This window comes from Malania oleifera, chromosome 9 (genome assembly GCF_029873635.1).
Source record: "Malania oleifera isolate guangnan ecotype guangnan chromosome 9, ASM2987363v1, whole genome shotgun sequence".
Taxonomy (NCBI): Eukaryota; Viridiplantae; Streptophyta; class Magnoliopsida; order Santalales; family Ximeniaceae; genus Malania; species Malania oleifera.
Window position 1 is genome coordinate 91562325 of NC_080425.1, and position 19332 is coordinate 91581656.

Below are 19332 nucleotides of genomic sequence, written 5' to 3' on the forward strand. Positions count from 1 at the left end.
AATTTTAAAAATGCGACTAAAATATATTATAAATCAAATAATTTTTATTTCACACACCATTAAATTTTAGTTTTTAAAAATTGTAGATACCCGATTTTAACCGGGCTCCTTCTCAATGGGGCCTCTATTATTTGTTCCCTCATTTCCTGAAAAATGAAATAAGTCTATGGGGTACTTTGTAACCATTGTTATAACATTTTTTTTTTCATTCCATAAATGTAAGGGCCCTTGATAACATTTTACCTCATCTAACATTATTTTGTCACAGGTCCTTGTTAATTATATTTCTTAGGTCCATTATTTTTATTTTTCTTAGGTCCCTTATTTTGATTGAGTCCATGTCTAACTATCCCTTTTTGCATGTTATCTAATCGGGTTTTGATGACAATCAAATGTAACCAATCCTCGGTATTTGGGAAACTTTCTTTTATTCATTGTTTATACGAATATACATGAAAATACAAGAAAGTACGAACGCAACGAGATACATGAGGAATACAAAATACATTGGGGGAATTACGGGGAGTAACAGATACACAAAACATAGGGGTCAAAAGGAAAATCTTCAATAGCTTCAAGGAATATTCGATGAATCTATATGAACCCCATGACTAGCATCTGCACACCAATTCAAAAAAAAAAATTAGCCATTAGAGAAAAAAATTTTAAGAAAATAATCAGGAAGATTGATACTATGATTCTATGAATTAATTTGGAAAAAAAATTGCAAGATTTGATCGAAATAATTCTCTTAATTAATTTGAGGATTCGTGAGATTAATTTGTTTCTTATACAGTCTGAGACCCCCAACCCTATAAATAGGGAGGAACCTTCGTAGATCAAAGCACAGAGACAACATAGTGTGTGAGAAATGCAGTGCGAGGATCATAGAGAGTGTGTTTTGACAATATTCACATAGCAAACATAGTGTGTGAATTATTGTGAGAAGTTCAATAAGAATATCACATTGAGGGAGGCACAAAGGTGTTCGAATAGTGGTAAGGACCTTTGGTGGTGCATTCACACGGTGAAGGAGTTCATACAGGGGAGCAGTTAATAAGAAAGCTCAGAGATCAAAGTGTTATAGCTGGAGCCAAGAGACGGCTAGGAGGAGCTGAGTTGGAAAACGCGATGCAATTAATCTCACGCGGTGCAATTTATCTCTATTTACCTCATGATTGTAACTTCCTATGTTTTGATTGATTATGTTTAAATTGTAATTAAATAGTGATTGGAAGATTAGCCCTATAAATAGAGGGCTAAGGAATGACACAAATATAGTGAGAACCTCAGAGAGAGCAGAGAGGAAGAAAGGAGGAAGAGAGGGAGAGAGAGAGAGAATTGTAATTTTTTTGGCGATAGTGAATATTTGGTGTGTGCTCCATGGACGTAGGTCGATATTGACCAAACCACGTTAAATCTTTAGTGTCACTTTGATCTGGATGCTCACAGGTTCCTAACAAGTGGTATGAGAGAGCGGTTGGAGCAGAAAAGCCAGATCGGAAGTGATCCCGAAATTAGAGCTCTATCCAGTGAATCAAAACTACGTTTTGAGTCCACCATCGCATTCAGCTCGCCGAGATAAAGAGAACCGTGCAAGCTGGAGCTCAAATAGAGTTCATACAGAGGCTCACGCGCCTTGCCAGAGCAAGACGCCTTGCCACGCGCCAGTGACCAGCTCCCTCACGCGCCGCACGCGTTGTACGCATCGTCCTCACCCGGTCAGCCTCGACCTGACCCGGAGGGAACCCGACCCTACCCGGACTCTGACTCATACCGGATCAACCTAAGACCTGATATGCGAGAACCGAATCCAACCTGCAGGCATAGACTCGGCCACGTCAACATCACTGAGTCAGTCGCCCTCAGAGTGCCACGTCATCCAACCAGGTGCCATGTCAGCGAGTGGGCCCCACTACCACGTTAGCGGGTGGACCCACTGCCACATCAGCAAGTGAGCCCCACTACCACGTCATCGTGACACGGCATCCCGCCACATCAGCGGAGTTGACAAAGTTTGACCAAACTTTGACTGAGCTTTTTGGAGTTATTTTTGGTCTGTTTTTTCGAGCGACTTGAACCATTCATAGGGTTTTCAATCGTTCCGAATCCAACCGCGCTATCCATTTGAGCTAACTCCTTCTCAAAAAATCAGTGAATTGAGATGTCAAATGAAAACAGTTCAAAAATCGAAATGTTCAATGAAAATAATTTCGGTTTCTGGAAGATGCAAATAGAAGATTATTTGTTTGGGAAGGAATTGCACTTACCGTTAAAGGGTAAGCTAGCATCCATGAACGAGGACGAGTGGGAGTTGCTTGATCGAAAAGCCTCGGAACCATCAGAATGACGTTGTCGAAATCTGTGACATTCAATAATAAGCATATAACATCCACAAAGTCTCTAATGGATGCGCTTTCTAATATGTACGAGCAGCCTTCAGCCGCAAACAAGGTACATCTCATGAAAAGACTATTTACGATGAGCATGTTTGCAGGTGAAAGTTTCAGTAGGCATTTGAATAACTTCAATGAGTTGTCTGATCAACTCACCTCAGTCGGCATAACATTTGATGATGAGATTCGGGCCTTACTGATTCTCAGTCAGTTGCCTAAAAGTTAGAATGGTGTCGTTACTGCCAGCAGTAGCTCCGCAAGAAAATCGAAGCTTGTATACGATGAAGTCATCAACATGATTTTGATGGAGGAATTAAGAATGCAGTCGAACCATGGCTCTACTTCGAGTTCAACCTTGAACATGGAGAGTCGAGGCAGAGGAAACAGGCATGGACAATCAAACAACTGCAGTAGATATAAACCCAGGCGGTCTATATCCAGAAATCCCAAAGGTACTCAAGACACAAGTTCCCATAGCACAAAATTTATTGAGTGCTGGAACTGTGGAAAAGTTGGTCCTTACAAGAACCAATGCAGGAATTAGAAGAAAGAATATGTGACAATGGCAAAAACAGAAGCAAATATTGCTTCTATAAATGATGTGATGTTGATCTGCTATTTGGAAAGCAAGTAGGAGTCTTGGGTCATAGACTCCGGGGCCTCATTTCATGTCACATGCTACAGAGATTGCGTAAAGGAGTACACACCAGGTAATTTTGGTAAGGTGTACCTTGGCAACGATCAACCTTGCGACGTAACCGGTAAGGGAGTTGTGAAGATCAAAATAAACGGGTCAGTATGGAAGCTGAAGGATGTCAGGTATATTCCAGACCTGAGAATGAATTTGATCTCAGTTGGTCAGTTGGCAGATGAGAGATACACGATAAAATTCATTGGCGATGAATGGAAAGTTTCAAAGGGTGTACTAGAGTTTGCGCGAGGTAAGAAAAGCGGAACACTTTTTCTAACCTCCAATACCTCCATGTCTATTTCAGTTACTGCAAGAAATGACGACAGCAACATCTGTCGTCAATGACTTGGTCACATGAGCAAGAAGGGACTTAGGGTGATGCACTTAAAAGAAAAATTGAGTGGTCTATAGTCAGTGCAGATTGACATATGTGAGGATTGTATAGTCAGGAAATAGAAGAGGGTCAGTTTCCAGATAAACACTCGTGCCCCAAAGAAGTATGTTAGGACACAACAGTAGAATGCCGAGAATCCTCAGGTGGAGGAACCAGTGGAGCAGATCGTCGCACCACTGTCTCCTACTCCAACTCCAGAGCTTAGGAGATATACTCGGTCTCATATACCAAACAAAAGGTATATTGATTACTTACTTCCTACAAATGGAGGAGAGCCCGATGCTACGATGAAGCATGTCAGGTGGCAGATACGAGCAAGTGGGAGCTTACGATGAAGGATGAGATGAAGTCCCTCGCCTCCAACAGAACATGGAAGTTGCCCAAAGGCCTTCACAACAAGTGGGTGTACAGAATCGAAGAGGAGCATGACGGCTCCAGAAGGTACAAATCTCGGTTGGTATTCAAAGACTTCGAACAAAAGGAAGGGATTGACTACACTAGCATTTTTACACCAATTGTGAAGATGACAGCCATCAGATTAGTCCGCAGGATCGAGTAGACAAGAAGATGGTAACTACAGAGAAGCTGAAGTTGTGTTCAACTTCAGTTGGTTTTCATGTCTGAAGACATATTTTGAGCACATCACTTATTAATGATACTGATTGAGAAGGCGTCTCTATCTCCAAGTGGGAGATTGTTATAGCTGGAGCCAGGAGACAGCTAGGAGGAGCTGAGTTGGAAAACGCGGAGCAATTAATCTCACACAGTGTAATTTATCTCTATTTACCTCATTATTGTAATTTCCCATGTTTTGATTGATTATGTTTAATTGTAATTAAATAGTGATTGGAATATCAGCCCTATAAATAGAGGGCTGAGGAATGACACAAATATAGTGTGAAGCTCGGAGAGAGCAGAGAGGAAGAAGGGAGGAAGAGAGGGAGAGAAAGAGAATTGTAATTTTTCTGGTGATAGTGAATATTTGGTGTGTGCTCCATAGACGTAGGTCGATATTGACCGAACCATGTTAAAATTTTGGTGTCACATTTTTTTGGTTGCTCACAGGTTCCTAACATAGAGTTCGTGTCTCAAAGTCAAAAGGGAACTTAGAGGTGAAGGAGTTTAAAGATCAGAGGTAAGTGACGAATTTATAAGGGCTTTCTATGTTCAATATTGCATGTATGATCCAATCCAGTAACCCGATTCAGTGACCAAATCCAAATCGGATCCAATTCACAGATCTGATCCACCAACCTTGACCCGTGGACTAACCCGTAACCCGAACCAGACCCGTTGACTTGACCGAAACTTTTAGGGACTTGGTCCATTTGAAACTGGGTCCCTGGACCTTATCCACTAAATAAACAAAAGGGCTCGGGCCCAAACTTTTAAAAAGACCTCAGCCCATTTTCTAAATAACCTAAAACTCCCCTGCTTGTTTCAAAAGTAACACTAGTGGGCTCAGGCCCAAACTTAAAAAAAAAAATCCCATTTTCTAAATAATAAAAAACCCCTGGTCTGTTTTAAAAATAACATTAGTGGGCTCAGACCCAAACTTTTAAAAAACCCCGACCCATTTAAATAACCCAAAACCCCCCGGCTCGTTTAAAAATAACATCAGTGGGCTCAGGCCCAAACTTTTAAAAAAACTTCATCCCAGTTTCTAAATAACCCAAAACCCACTGGCCCGTTTTAAAAGGTAACATCAGTGGGCTCAACTTATACACATATATATATATATAAAACCAGGCTTAACTCTTTCTTTAAAAACCCAAGGCCCAACCATTTTTGTAACACATCCCCAATTTTCAAAACGGGTTGGGGGCTCAAAAAATTTTCAAAAAAAAAACCACCAAGATCACTAAGCCCATCTTGACCTAACCACCTTTTTACCCAGATCCAAACCAAACTCAACCTGACCCCAACTATGGTCAATCGACCCAAAAGTCATGTTTAGACGAGCAGAAAATGCACAAGAAAATCTATAGAGATCCCAAAAAATAAACACAAAAGAACAAGGAGTAGGGATACTTATCTCAATTGGCCGAATGATCAAACGATTCCACGTGGCCCTTCCCTTTATTCGGTTTCTAACCTGCAAGAAACCTAAAGCCATTAGATTGAAAAAATTAAAAAAAATGAGGGGAAGTAGATTGGGGGAATAAGGATTGGGAAACTTGGAGGAAAATAGAAGACGAAGAAGAGAGATGAGAGAGTGAGAACCCAAGGAAGGATTGTAGACCAGAGAGGGACAGAACCCAAATGAGGGATTGGAGACCAGAGAGTGAAGAAGAAGAATAAAAGGTTGCAGATCTGAGAGGTTACAAACCAAAGAGGGTGAGAGAGACAGAGAGAGAGGAGAAAGTTCGGAGAGAAGAGAGAGGGAGGGAAGTGAAAAGTTGAAGAAAGGGGAAAAAATTGGTTTTTATATTTAGAAGGTAGTGCGTCACGTGTCACCATCGCACAGTGAAACGTGGCAAAATCAGAGTCAGGCATCCTAAGGGCGAGGTGGCATCTCTGGGCTGTCCGATTAGTGTTTTCTTAGGACGATCCAGATCACGCCACTTCGGTGATCCATGGATCATTAGTTAAGGCCATCCGGTAGGTGACATATGGTTGGGGCGACGTCAGCATGACATCATCCGTACTTTTAAAAAATAAAAAGGAAGAGTCGCTCGGGCGTTGACAGGTGTCCAGGGGCGACGTCAGCATGACATCACCCCATTTTCCATAATATATATATATATATATATATATATATATATATATATGTATTTAATACCTATACAGCCACGTGTCCTTATCACAAGCTGATACATGACTCTGTTTCGACCACCTCTCCCAAATCGGTTGACCTAGTTCAGACCTGTCAAAGCAATTCTCTATTTTATTATTTATTTATTTAGTTTTAAAAATTAAGAAAAATAGGAAAAATTATGAAAATATCGATAAAAAATCAAAGGAAAATATTTTGAAAGTCATAAAATATAAGAAAAATATTTTGGGGTCATTTTGTTACCCATAAAAATAAGGAAAATGCTTCGAAAATCCCAAGAATTTTTTTTAAAAAAAAGCTTAAAAATGAATTTTTAGTGTAAGACACAATGTATAAAAAATAATATTGTAAAAAATTATTTTATTTCATTTTTCTTAAAATGAAATATTAATTCAAAGCAAGTCTTAAATTTTGCGAAAGAAAACAAAAAATATTAAAAGGAATTTATGTTATGACAAGTCTTAGAGCGCGTCCACTAGGCGAGCTAGACAATAAACTTTTTGATGTGGTCCCGTAATATGTTTGATTGAACGGTTTTAAAATGTTTTAATATACATTTTTAAAGTTTTTTTGCATCGAGAGTTTGTTAAAAGAGAAGGAAAAATAAAGTGTGTGCATCCATTATGCGAGACAGATAATAAACTTTTTGTTGTGGCCCTGTAATACATTTTTTAAATTTTAGTTACATGCCTGGTTAAAATTAAAAAGAAATTAAAATAAAAGAACTCATAGAGTTTATTTTTTTATATTTTTTTTTAAATAGAAAATGTGGAAAAAGTATATTTAAAAGTAAAAGAATTTTTATTTAATACACAATTAAATTTTTATTTATTTAAAATTATTAATTATATTAAAATTATTTTTTAGTGTGAGACGCAATGTATAAAAAATTATATTTAACAAAATTATTTTCTTTCATTTTTTAAAATGAAATTTTAATTAAAAGAAAGTCTTAAATTTTTTGGAAGAAAACAAAAATATTAAAGGGAATTTATGTAATGACAAACTTTTTGCTGTGGTCTCGTAATATATTTGATTGAACGGTTTTAAAATGTTTGAGTATATATTTTTTAAGTTTATTTGCATGGAGTGTTTGTTAAAAGAGAGAAAAAAGTTGTGTACGTCCATTAGGAGAGAGAGATAATCAACTTTTTATTGTGGTCCCATAATACATTTTTTAATATTACTTTCATGCCTGTTTGAAATTTTAAAAAATATTTAAAATAAAAGAACTTAAAGAATTAACTTTTTAAAATTTTTATAAAAAAATAAAAATGTGGAAATGGTATATTAAAAATTCAAAGAATCTTTATTCTACACACAATTTATTTTTAATTTTTTAAAATTCTTAATTATATGAAAATGAATATTTAGTGAAAGACACAATGTATAAAAAATTATATTGTACAAAATTATTTTCTTTCATTTTGTTTAAATGAAATCTTAATTAAAATTAATTCTTAAAATTTGTGGAAGAAAACAAAAATATTAAAAGGAATTCATGTTATAACAAATCTTAGATCGCATCCACTAGACGAGTCAAACAATAAACTTTTTGTTGTGATCCCATAGCATATATTTGATTGAACAATATATATTTTTTAAGCTTTCTTTGCATTGTGAGTTTGTTAAAAGAGAGAGAAAAATAAATTGTGTGCATTTATTAGACGAGACTGACAATAAATTTTTTATTGTGGTCCTGCAATACATTTTTTTTTTTTAATTTTACTCTCATCCCTGTTTGAAATAAAAAAAACAAAAAAAAAAACTTAAAGAATTTATTTTTTAATTATTTTTGTAATATAATATATTTTAAAAGTATATTAAAAAGTAAAAGAATTTTTATTTTACACACAATTAAATTTTAGAAATTTTTAATTCTTAACTATATGAAAATGAATTTTTAGTCTAAGACGCAATGTATAAAAAATCATATTATAAAAATTATTTTCTTTTGTTTTGTGTTTTTTTAAATGAAATCTTAATTTAAAGCAAGTCTTAAATTTTGTGGAAGAAAACAAAAAACATTAAAAAAAATTTATGTTATGACAAATCTTAGAACGCATCCACGAGGTGAGCCAGACAATAATTTTTTTGTTGTGGTCCTGTAATATATTTGAATGAACGGTTTTTAAAATGTTTCAATATATATTTTTTAAGCTTCTTTGCATCAAGAGTTTTTTAAAAGAGAGAGAAAAATAAATTTTGTGCAACCATTAGGCAAGACAAACAATAAACTTTTTGTTGTGATCCCGTAATACATTTTTTTAATTTTACTTTCATGCCTGTTTGAAATTAAATATATATATTTAAAACAAAAAAACTAAAGGATTTTTTTTAATTTTTTTATCAAAAATTATAAAAAGTGCAAATATTATATTAAAAAGTCAAAGAATTTTTATTTTACATGCAGTTAAATTTAATTTTTAAAAATTATTAATCATATGAAAATGAATTTTTAGTGTGAGACACAATGTATAAAAAATTATATTGTAAAAAAATATTTTCTATTATTTTATTTTTTAAAATGAAATATTAATTTAAGGCAAGTCATAAATTTTGTGGAAGAAAAAAAAATATTAAAAGAAATTTAGGCTATGACAAATCTTAAAGCGTATCCACTGGGCAGACAATAAACTGTTTGCCATGGTCCCGTAATATAATGATTTTTAAAATTTTTGAATATATATTTTTCAAGTTTCTTTGCATCGAGAGTTTGTTAAAAGAGAAAGAAAAATAAATTGTGTGCATCAATTAGGTGAGACAGACAATAAACAATTTGTTGTGGTCCCGTAACACATTTTTTTAATTTTAATTTCATGTCTATTTGAAATTTTTAAAAAAATTATTTAAAATAAAAAGAACTTAAAGAATTTATTTTTTAATATTTTTTATCAAAAAAATAAAAAATGTGGAAAAAGTATATTAAAAAGTCAAAAGAATCTTTATTTTACACACAATTAAATTTTTTTTTTTGTAATTCTTAAGTATATGAAAATGAATTTTTAGTGTGAGACGCAATGTATAAAAAATTATATTGTACAAAATTATTTCCTTTCTTTTTTTATTTTATATTTTCAATGAAATCTTAATTAAAAGCAAATCTTAAATTTTGTGGAAGAAAAATAAAATATAAAAAAGAATTTAAGTTATGACAAATCTTAGAGTGCATCCACTAGTTCAGTGAGACAATTAACTTTTCATTGTGACCTATTTTTAAAATTTTTGAATATATATTTTTTAAGCATCATGAGTTTGTTAAAAGAGAAAGAAAATAAATTATGTGCATCTATTAGTCAAGATCGATCATAAACTTTTTGTTGTGGTACAGTAATACATTTTTAAAAAATTGTATTGTCATGCCTGTTTGAAATTTTAAAAAAAATATTTAAAAATAAAAACTTAAAATAATTTAGTTTTTATATTTTATATCAAAAAATAAAAAAAATGTGGAAAAAAGTATATTAAAAAGTCAAAGAATTTTTATTTTATACACAATTAAAAATTATTATTTTCATTTTCTTTTTTTTTTTCAAATGAAATCTTGATTTAAAGCAAGTCTTAAATTTTGTGAAAGAAAACAAAAATATTAGAAGAAATTTATGTTATGACAAATCTCGTAGCGCATCCAGGCGGGACAATAAACCTTTTGCCATGGTCCCGTGGTATATTTGAATAAACGGTTTTTAAAATGTTTGAATACATAGTTTTTAAGCTTTCTTTGCATCGAGAGTTTGTTAAAAGAGAAAGAAAAATAAATTGTTTGCATCCATTAGGCGAGATAGACAATAAACAATTTGTTGTGATGCGTAATAATTTTTTTAATTTTACTTTCATGCTTGTTTAAAATTTAAAAAAAATATATTTAAAATAAAAGAACTTAAAGAATTTATTTATTTTTATATTTTTATGAAAAAAAATAAAAAATATGGAAGAAGTATGTTAAAATGTCAAAAGAATCTTTATTTTACACACAATTAAATTTTAATTTTTAAAAAATCTTAATTATATGGAAATGATTTTTTAGTGTGCGACACAATAAATTTTTTGTTGTGGTCCTGTAGTATATTTGATTGAATGGTGTTTAAAATGTTTGAATATATATTTTTTAAGTTTTCTTTACATTGTGAGTTTGTTAAAAGAGAAAGAAAAATAATTTGTGTGCATCCATTAGGCAAGACTGAGAATAAACTTTTTGTTGTGGTCACGTAATTCATTTTTTTTTAATTTTACTCTTATGCCTGCTCAAAATTTTAAAAAAAAAAATAAAAAGTGGAAAAAGTAAATTAAAAATTCAAAGAATTTTCATTTTACACACAATTAAAATTAAACTTTTTTTAATTCTTAATTACATGAAAATGATTTTTTTTGTCTAAGACGCAATGTATAAAAAATCATATTTCAAAAATTATCTTCTTTCATTTTCTTTTTCTTTTTTTAAATGAAATCTTAATTTAAAGCAAGTCTTAAATTTTGTGAAAGAAAACAATAATATTAAAAAGAATTTATGTTATGACAAATCTTATAGAGCATCTCGAGGCAAGTTAGACAATAAACTTTTTACAGTGATCATGTAAATCTGTAATATATTTTATTGAATGGTATTTAAAATGTTTAAATATATTTTTTTAAGCTTTATTTGCAACGAGAGTTTGTTAAAAGAGAAATAAAAATAAATTGTGTGCATCCATTAGGCAAGATAGACAATAAACTTTTTGTTGTGGTCCCGTAGTACATTTTTTTTTTAAAAAATTTTACTTTCATGCTGGTTTGAAATTAAAAAATATATTTAAAAACAAAAAAATTTAGAGAATTTTTGTTTCAATTTTTTTTAAATGAGGAAAAAGTGTATTAAAAAGTCGAAGAATTTTTATTTTGCACACAATTAATTTTTTTTTAAAAAGTATTAATTATATGAAAATGAATTTTTAGTGTGAGATGCAATATATAAAAAAATATATTGTAAAAAAATATTTTCTTTCATTTTATTTTTTTAAAATGAAATATTAATTTAAAACAAGTCTAAAATTTTGTTGAAGAAAACGGAAAATATTAAAAAGAATTTATGTTATGACAAATCTTAGAGCACATCCACCAGGCGAGCCGGACAACAAACTTTTTGCTGTGGTCCCTTAATATATTTGATTGAACAGTTTTTAAAATGTTTGAATATATATATTTCAAGTTTCTTTGCATCGAGAGTTTGTTAAAAGAGAAAGAAAAATAAATTGTGTGCATCCATTAAGCGAGACAAACAATACACAATTTATTGTGGTCTCGTAATACATTTTTTTAAATTTTAATTTCATGCCTGTTTGAAATTTAAAAAAAATATTAAAACTAAAAGAACTTAAAGAAATTATTTTTTATATTTTTCATAAAAAAAAACGTGGAAAATGTTTATTTAAAAGTCAAAAGAATCTTTATTTTACACACAATTAAATTTTAATTTTTTAAAATTCATAATTATGTGAAAATGAATGTTTAGTGTGAGACGCAATGTATAAAAAATTATATTGTACAAAATTATTTTCCTTCATTTTTTTTTAATGAAGTCTTAATTAAAAGCAAGTCTTAAATTTTGTTCAAGAAAACAAAAATATTAAAAATAATTTATGTAACACCCCGAACCCGAAACTAGGGTCCGGAGTGTTATTTGAATATATCATTGATACCACCTTGTGACGCCCCGAACCCGCCAAGTGGGACTCAAGTGTCTACGTATTGTTTTTGTCTTGTTAGGACTGGCAGTTCGGGTCGGATGGTTGTCCCTTCTTCTCAACAAAATCCGACTGACAAGAAAGAATCGAAAGCAATCCTTTGCGCATTGTCTTATTAATTGCATTGGCTGCCTTTCTCCCCTACCCCAATCCTAGCTAGCTGCAATCCAAACCTCACCTGTCCTATGGTGGGAATCATCTTACTCTACGGATTATAAGAAGGCATTTAATGCCTTGTGAACATTTACTTGCCTTTGCCTTTCCTTCCTACCTTAAGAAAGAAAACCCAAATCTGGAAAAGCAGCTATCGGCTTCATGCCATCTTCATTCATTTGTCACCTGCCTGAAGCGTTGAAGATAGAGAATGTTGGTTGCTTGTTGATTGATTCGGCGTAACGAGTGATAGAAATACCTTACGAGGGGCGTAGCTTCTTGACTATTGCCCGACCCCAATAGTAGGATCGCTATAACAATTACGCCGCAAAAATAATAACAAGTCCTCAATAATATACCAGTGTATCTACATCTATATACATCTCAAAAATATAACCCAACATCCAGTATTCACAACTCTAAAAACATAAATATATTATAACCCCAAATATTATAACCAACGTTTATACCCTCTATCTCAAAAACGCTACAACAGCCTGAGTTCTCTAAGCTCGATCCCACGAGGTCCTGGAAAGATGAAATTCAACTATCAGGTGAGACACATTTCAGTAAAGATGAAATACATTAAATCAGTGTGTAGCTATCATGAGGTTTATGTACAACATATATATATATATATATATATCAACATATATATATTTTTATTAATTTAAAAAGAAACCACAATTATTAAATCATTCTCTGCTCCTATTCAAACACATGTAAGGTATTTTACCAACAAGAGTTCCCAAGGATTGGGGTGGTTACCCGCCCATACAAGTAGTACCCCTTTGCTCTAATGCCTTAAGTAACTTACAGTCACAATTGAAGCATATAAGGGCATTTACCTTACTTAGTAAGCTCTCAGGTGGATGATTTATCTCGTACTCACACATTCACACACAGGTTTATTGGCAAAAGTTTCCGAGAGTAAGGAAGATTACCTGCCCATACAAGTAACTTCCTTCTGTCCTAATACGTTATGCTGCCCACAACTACATCTGATACCTATCAGGGCACTCACCTTTCTTGGCAAGCCCTCGGACAAAGAGTATACCCCAAATACATGTAATACTACTATATTTAATACTAATAATACTTTACTACATTACTTGTTAGCTTTGGTGTATTCCTAAGAGGGGGGTGAATTAAAATTTTAAAACTTATTCTTAGGTTAAACCAAATATTAGCAAAATATTACAACCTAAGGTCTTTCTATACAATCCCAAATGCGCAAATAAATATAATATGCGGAAATTTAAATCATGTGCATCATTCACACTATAACATACACGTGCAGTAAATATAAAGTACAAAAATATAAACAAACACATGATATGTTATCGGGGTTCGGCCAATACTACCTGCGTCTCCGCCTCTAGCTCGTAAGTATGAGGATTTCACTAATGCTCACTTAAAGGGTGGAGCGACACCGGTTACAACCAGGTCAATTCATGGGGCTGACCTCAACCAACACGCCTTACCAGGATGGTGCACCTAACTTTCCTAATCGGGTCTAAGCCAATTCGGGACTATTCAACAGGGCTAGTCTCCCTCTTCAGACCCACGCCTGGAATACAATCAATATGAATTTACGTACACGGAAATGTGCTTCTCAACTAAGCAGGTATGTACTACAATACGCACAATAAAATCAATGCACCTTAAGTATGCATGAACTATAAGTTCGGTGCTCTACGTGTGCAATCAACATTCAATAAAATGTATAATCTCAAATATGCGCAGAGTGTTCTAATAAGCTAATATTTGAAACAAGTTAAATCAAATCTCAATAACAAATCATGGTTTCAAAGATGCTAATCAAATATTCAAACTAACTCAAAATATTTTCCTTCAATGAAATAGGAACAAGAGTTGTTTGAAAATATTATAACTTTGTAAAAATATTTTTGCACACAAAATATAAGCTTTAATGAGTCTTGCAATGACAATGCAAAAGACCCACTTAGCTATAAGATTTTTTCCACACAAAGATTTATCAAATAAAATCGGGAAAAAATCAAGTTAAACCCTCAATATGAAAATCACAAGCACAAGAGCAAGTGAGGGTTTTTAGCAAAATGGAATAATCAATAAAACACTCACAAAGCAATATTTCTCAAAGGAATAAGGGTATTATGAGTGCATGGGGTTGGAATGAACAAACATGGTTTAGGAAATTTGAGAGAATTTTTGACTAATCCTATTTGCTAATCTTGCCTTAATTTTGCAAATGAAGAGATATATATAGGCATAGGTAAAATAATGACCGTTGGGGACACCAAGGGTATTCTTAAAATTATTTTAAAATGATTTAGGAAAATTAACCATGTTTAATTAAATTTAACCCCAGCAAAAATTAATTTAACTCGAGAGATTCGGGTGCCCAAATAGGTTCTGTCAGAAATTCAATTTTTAAAGGTTCGGGTGCCATAAGTCAGGGTTGGTTGGTTGAACCAAAGATAGAAACATTCTGTCTGTGGTTCGGGTGCCCAAAGCTAAGTTCGGTTAATTGAACCAGCAAGTTCGGTCACCCAAGGCCTTTTTGAACGCGAAGGTTCGGGTGCCCAGGTTAGTGAAAAACATTCTAACATGGGTTCGGTCGCCTAAGGGCGATGCAGTCATTTTTGGTTTGATCGCCTGAAACCTAGTCAACCAGTTGACTTCTCAACGGTTCAGGTGCCTAAGGTGTTTTGAATGCGACGGGTTTGGTTGCCCGACCTCTCACAAATTTTGCCTATTTAGTCCATTTTAAGCCAATTGATTCCCAGATATTATAAGTGATATTGGAAAATTTCTTATATGCAAGTGTTGGGACCTAGGGTATTTTCTAAGGTCTTACTACGTACTCCAAAAACCTGGCATCGGTCGACCGATCCCTAAGGTCAGACTACGGTCTTGAGCTTTAGTTCCTACATACATGTCATGCATTAATTATTACAGACCGTTCCTATATTACTATTACAGACCCAAATTACGCAAAATATAAATTACAATGAGTCTTCAGGGTCTTTAGTCTTCAAGTCTTTTCATGTGCCAACATATGATCTGATAATATAAACCTGCACACAAACTTGACAGACATTAAATACTAAGGTATTTGTCATGATCAAAACGGAATATGACCAATAGGGTCAACATTACTTTTTATGCTGTTATCTCTGTGTTATTCATTACATTCGCATTCATATTCTACATTTCTCATTTGCGACACTCATACCATAAAGTGTCTCGTAAGGTGTCATATTGATGCTGGTCTAATAGCTGTTATTGTAGGAAAATTCAACTAGCGCCAATTATTGGGTCCAGCTACCCCCAAAGCCCAATACACAAGCTCGCAGCATATCCTCAAGTACATGAATCGTTCTCTCTGTCTGACCATCTGTATGAGGATAAAAAGCGGTGCTGAATGCTAACTGAGACCCCAAAGCCTTTTGCAAACTCTTCCAAAATCGTGATGTAAAACGTGAATCACGGTTCGAGACTATAGACACTAGCACTCCATGGGGTCGAAAAATCTTCTGAATGTAAATCTCTGCCAATCTGTTCATAAGGTAGCTAACTTTAATAGGTAGAAAAATAGTTGTCTTCATTAGCCGTCAATAACTACTCAGATGGCATTCTGACCATGTGGTGCTAGTGGTAGCCTAGTGACGAAGTCCATGGATATGTGATCCCACTTCCACTTAGGGATGAAAAGTGGTTGTAACTGCCCTGTCCGCCTCTGGTGCTCAGCCTTAACCTGCTGGCACGTCAAACACTGCTGCACAAATTCAGCAATTTCCCTCTTCATGCCACTCCACTAGAAATACTCTTGCAGATCCCTATATATTTTAGTATTACAATGATGAACTGTGTATAGAGATCTATGAGCCTCCTCTAGAATCGTTCTCCTAATACCATCATCTACATAGACACACAACCTAATTCAAAACCTCAGAGCTCAGTCATCAGAGATACTGAACTCCTCTCTTTGACCATCCTGTACTTTGACTATTACCTCTGCTAGTTCTACGTCATCTCCTTGAGCGACTATGATCTTTTCATATAGCGTAGGCTGCATAACCAGGCTGACAATAAATGCTTGAGGATTACTCTCTACCAACTCTGTACCAAGTTTCTCTAGATCCATGAGGATCGGATGCTGAACCTCCATAGCTGCCAATGCTGGTCCCACTGATTTTCTGCTCAGAGCATCTGCTACCACATTCGTTTTCCTTGGGTGATAATTAATAGTGCAGTCATAATCTTTAATGAGTTCCAACCACCTTCTTTGCCTCATATTCAGCTTATTCTGGGTAAAGAAATACTTTAAACTTTTGTGGTCCATTAAGATTTCGCATTTCCCGCCATATAGATAATGCCTCCAGATTTTTAAAGCATAAACCACTGCAGCTAATTCTAAATCATGCACAGGATAGTTCTTCTCATATTCTTTAAACTGTCTAAATGTATAGACAATGACTCTTCCATGCTGCATTAACACACATCCAAGACCCTTCAAAGATGCATCATTGTATATCACAAAACCCCCCTCCTCTAATGGAATAGCCAGTACCGGTGCTGAAACCAATCGCCGCTTTAGCTCTTGGAAGCTTCGCTCACAATCATTGGTCCAATCAAACTTCACATTTTTCCTGGCGAGTCATGTTAGTGGACTCGATAATATGGAGAAATCATCTATGAAGCATTGGTAGTAGCCTGCCAAACCTAGAAAACTCCTGACCTCCTAGACATTTCCTGGCCTTACCCAACCCACCACTACCTTTATCTTACTCGGGTCAACCGATACACCATCCTCGGAGATCACATGCTTGAGGAAAGTAACATGCCTCAATCAGAATTCACATTTCTTGAATTTTGCATACAACTTTCTTTCTTTCAATATCTGCAACACCAGCCTCAGATGATGTTTGTGCTCCTCAAAATTTATCGAGTAGACTAGTATATCATCAATGAAAATCACAACAAATTGGTCCAGGTAATGATGGAACACCCGATTCATTAAATTCATAAATATTGTTGGTGCATTAGTCAACCCAAACGACATTACTAAAAATTCATAATGCCCATATCTAATTCAGAATGCTGTTTTCGAAATATCTTCTGCTCTAACTTTCACCTAATGATAACCCGACCGCAGGTCAATTTTAGAGTAGACCAGGGTCCCCTGAAGCTGATCAAATAATTTATCAATCCTGGGAAGAGGATATTTATTCTTGACAGTCAATTTGTTTATCTCTCTATAATCTATGCACAACCTCATGGTCCTATATTTCTTTTTCACAAATAGGACTGGGGCCCCCCACGGCGATACTCTGGGCCTAATAAATCCTTTATCCAGCAACTCTTGCAACTGATATTTCAATTCCTTCAATTCGATTGGAGCTATACAGTATGGTGCTTTAGATACCAGTGCCGATCCTGGTAGTAGATCCACGGTAAATTCAATCTCCCAATTTGGTGGTAAGCCAAGTAATTCTTTTGAAAAAACATCTGGAAATTCTCTAACTACTGAAATATCAGCCTGTTTTGGTTCTTCTTTTGGCAATTCCTTTATATAGGCAACATGCCCCTAGCAACCACCCTGTAGCAGTCTCATAACCTCAATAACTGTCACTAGCTGTGGCGAGGCATGCACTCGTGAACCCACAAATCTGTATTCTTGCTCACCTAGGAGTCTGAAAATCACTTCTTTTTTTATAGCAATCTATGTCGGCGTGATTAGCTGCCAGTCAATCCATACCCAGTATTACATCAAACCCCTGCATATCTAGTACCACGAGATCAGCTGGTAGTACTTTCTTCTGAATACTTACTGGAAAGTTCCAAAGTACCTTCTTACACCTCACCATAGATCCCGTCGGCGTGACTACAGACAGCTTAACATCTAATAACTGTGCCTCTACCCTAGTTACTTTAACATACCCCGCCGATATAAAGGAATGGGTGGCACCTATGTCAAAAAAATAATAACTTTATACGATAATACAGTAAGTGCACCTGTGACAATGTCTTCAGCAGTCTCGGCGTCTCCTGGCGTCAATGAATAGACTCTCGCCGGTGCTATATTCCTCTACTGGCCTCCATGGGGCGCCTGATGACCACCCCAGTTTAGTTTGGGAGTTGGTGCATAAATCGGCAGTCCCAGATATGTTGGCTCCCAGATATGTTCAAGCCATATGGCCGGGTCTCCCACAACGGTAGCAGACATTCTCCCCCAACCAACAGTCACTTGGATGTCTTCGTTCACATCTGGGACATATGAGATAAGACTACTTACCCTGAAATCCACTGTGCTCTGTCGCCTGCCTTTGACCCCCACAGGATCTACCTCATCTCCAAGGGCCTCGGCTGGAACCCGTCAGAGAACTCGAAGGTGCGGCCCTCTTCTTCTAGCTCTGTATCTCAGTCTCTCTCAACAAAGCCTCCTCTACTATTATAGCCATGTCAACCAGTTCTGAGAAATCCTACATCTTCAATATTGCCACCTGTCTATAAATGTCCTACTTCAAATTCCTATTGAACATCCTGACCTTCTTAACTTCATTTGGAACAATATAAGGGCGGAAACACGACAACTCGATGAATTTCGCCGCGTACTACTGGACTGTCATCGATCCCTGGGACAAACTCAGAAACTCCTGTACTCTAGCCTCTCTGACTGAGGCAGGATAGTATATGTCAAAGAATATATCCCTAAATTGGGCCTAGGTCATCAACACTGGAATTGATCTCTGCTCCTCTAGTGATCTAGTTGTCATCCACCATCTCTCGCCCTCCCTTGTCAGCTTATACGTGACATAAAGAACCCTTTGCTCATTGGTGCAGTGAAACACCGTCAAAATATTCTCTATCTCCTACATCCAGTTCTCCGCAATTGCAGGATCAGCCGCTCCTAAAAATGCTGGTGGGTTCATCTTCGTAAATTTTTCTATCATGCACCCCTGAGTTGTAGATGGACCTTCTTTCTCCCTGGAGCTTCGTGCTGTATTAGCGATGACCTGCTGAGCTACACTATGCAATACCACATCTGAATCCCCACCTCCCACTCCAAAAGGTCCTATTCCGTCATTTCCATTAGCGTAGGCGCTACTGCCTCCTAGATCCATTCTAAAATAACACCAGATTATCCTGAGAATCCAAACTGCATAATGTTATTCTAATTAAATATATCTATACCTCATATTTCTAATTTAAGG

General features: G+C 34.9%; 1 long non-coding RNA gene across 1 annotated transcript; it reads right to left on the reverse strand.

Moving 5' to 3' along the window:
- Nucleotides 1-411: 411 nt before the first annotated feature.
- LOC131164749 (uncharacterized) lies at nucleotides 412-5856 on the reverse strand. The gene is made up of 2 exons (XR_009139335.1): nucleotides 5705-5856; nucleotides 412-5576 (listed from the first exon to the last, which is right to left on the reverse strand). It is a non-coding gene; the product is annotated as an uncharacterized LOC131164749 (long non-coding RNA).
- Between the last annotated feature and the right edge of the window lie 13476 nt (nucleotides 5857-19332).